Source organism: Tamandua tetradactyla, chromosome 3, assembly GCF_023851605.1.
Source record: "Tamandua tetradactyla isolate mTamTet1 chromosome 3, mTamTet1.pri, whole genome shotgun sequence".
Lineage (NCBI taxonomy): Eukaryota > Metazoa > Chordata > Mammalia > Pilosa > Myrmecophagidae > Tamandua > Tamandua tetradactyla.
The window spans coordinates 85685878-85688606 of record NC_135329.1 but is presented as its reverse complement, the minus strand read 5'-3'; the positions used below and the strand labels follow the sequence as shown (position 1 = coordinate 85688606).

The 2729-nt window shown below is 37.3% G+C and overlaps 1 pseudogene; it reads right to left on the bottom strand.

Moving 5' to 3' along the window:
- Positions 1–222: 222 nt before the first annotated feature.
- Positions 223–1386, bottom strand: LOC143676206 (large ribosomal subunit protein eL43 pseudogene; annotated as a pseudogene).
- Positions 1387–2729: the final 1343 nt, after the last annotated feature.

Genomic DNA, 2729 nt, shown 5'->3' with positions numbered 1-2729 from the left:
CGTGGTGGTTGGAGAGCCACCAGAGCAGGAGGGGGAAGAGGGGAGGGCCAGCGGAGAAAGAGAGGGGAGAAGGAGGGCGGGTGGGTCGGCTGCTGCGGGGCGTGGGCGCCGCGCGGCGGGCCAGCGGAGAAAGAGAGGGGAGAAGGAGGGCGGGCGGGTCGGCTGCTGCGGGGCGTGGGCCCATAGTATTCTTTTAAAAATCATTTTTAAAAAGCAGTTTGAGATTAATTCACATATTGTACAATCCATCTAAAGTGAACAATTAATGTCTTCTAATATATTCAGAGTTGTGTATTCACCATCACAATCAATTCTAGGACATTTTCACCCTGAAGAGTTGCCATGTTTTCATCCTCTGGCTTCCCTTCTAGAGACTTACATGACCCTAAACTACTTTTTCCTAATTATTTTGATTTCTTTAAAACAGTAGCATGTCCTTTCTTACATTTCTGATTTTCGTAATTTGAGTCTTTTTTTTTGGTCAGTCTAGCTAAAGTTTCTCAAAAAAAAAAAAAGGTCTTTTCAGAAACCAACTTTTGATTTTATTGGTTTTACTACTCTCTCTTATTACTTTCCAATTCTAATACTTGTCAGTGCCTTCCTTATTCTTGCTGTAGATATAGCTTGTTATTCTTTTTCCACTGCCTTAACATGCAAGTTTAGATCATTGATTTGAGAGTTTTCTTCTTTTTAAAATAGAGTCATTTACAGGTACGTATTTCCCTCCAAGCACTGATTTCCCTGTATCCGATAATTTTGTATATTGTGTCTTTATTTTCATTCATCTCAAAGAGATAAACTGTTTTATGCTGTCTTTTATACTTATATAATTACAGTTAGCACTGCTCTTTGTTTTTTTCATGTGGATTTTCATTATCCCCTGGGATCACTTGCTCTCAGTCTGATGAATCTCCTTTAGGTATTTCTTTTAAGGTGGGCATGCTAGCACCAAATTCTCTTATCTTTCCTTTTTTTAAAAACTTAAGTAAAGAATGACTTTACTTTGCCTTCATCTTTTTTCAAGGTGTTATACAAATTAACACCTTAGTTACAGCCTAGAGATGTTTCCAATCCCTTCCGTTTCCTGATGGCAGACTTTATGACAGCAGAAGTGGTGTGGTAGGTCAAGGCACCATCAGCTAGTGCCTCCATGCAGAAAGGACAGTGCTAGATCCCCACAGTGGGTCTCTTCATTTTGGCTTTGCACAGAAGGTGCAAGTGTACTTAGCATGCTGGCTGATTTCAAATTTCATCACCATTTTCCTGTAGGAGGCACCATAATGGTTCCCATATTTACTGATAATTCTGACTTTAATGATGTATTTAGCCATTTGCCACAAAATAGTTCCAGGCCCAGTGAGCTTTGCCTTTCCTTTTAAAAAGACGGTTTTGCTAAATATAGGATTCTTGCTTGATTTTTTTTTTCTCTGAGCAATCTAAATATGTTACCCTACTGCCTTCTGGTCTCCCTTGTTTTTATTTATTTATTTATTTTTAATAGTTTTTTATTTTTATTTTTATTAATAAAACCAATTAACATACAACACGAACATTCTTAACGTATGAACATTCCATACTTGTTCTGTATTCAGTGATTCACAATATCATCACATAGTTGTATATTCATCACCATGATCATTTCTCAGAACATTCACATCACTCCAGAAAAAGAAATAAAAAGAAAAAAAAAACTCATACATATCATACCCCTTACCCCTCCCTCTCATTGACCACTAGGATTTCCCTCTACCCAATTTATTTTAACATTTGCTCCCCTTATTATTTATTTATTTTCATTCCATATTTTTTACTCATCTGTCCATACCGTAAATGAAAGGAGCATCAGAACAAGATTTTCACAATTACACCGTCACTTTGCAAAAGGTATATCATTATACAATCTTATAGAAACACGGCTACTGGAACACAGCTCTACAGTTTCAGGCCCTTCCCTCTAACCTCTCTAGTATACCTTAAATGAAAAAGAGGTTATCTATATAATGTGTAAGAATAACCTCCAGGACAGCCTCTCAACTGTTTGAAATCTCTCAGCCACTGATACTTTATTTTGTCTCATTTCTCTCTTCCCCCTTTTGGTCAAGAGCTCCCTTGTTTTTAATGAGAAGTCAGCTGTTAATCTTATTAGAGTTCACTTGTAGGTGAGGAACCACTTTTTTTGTTACTTTCAAGAAGTTCTCCTTGTCCTTGGCTTTCATCAGTTTTACTATGATGTGTTTATTTATGGATCTTTTGCATGCATCTGACTTGGAGCTCACTGAGTTTCCTGGATGGGTAGATTGTTTTTCAATAAATTTGGGTAATTTACAGCCATTATTTCTTCAAAATTTTTTTTTGCTCCTTTCTCTCTCTCCTCTCCTTTTGACCCACTGTGGGGATCTGGCACTGTCCTTCCTGCATGGAAACACTAGCTGGTGGTGCCTGGACCTACCACACCACTTCTCCTGTCATGACAAGTCACATGCACTGAATGGTGTTCCACCATTCTCCAAGGCTTTGCTCATTTTCTTCATTCTTTTCCCCTTGGTTTTCAAACTGCATTATTTCTATTGATCTATCTTCAAGTTCACTAATTCTTTCTTCTGTCAGTTCACATTTTACTGTTGAGTTCTTTTAATGAATTTCTCATTTCAGTTATTATGCATTTTAACTCCAGAAATTCCTTTTGGTTCTTTTTCTATAATTTCTTTCTTAATATTCTCTATTTGATG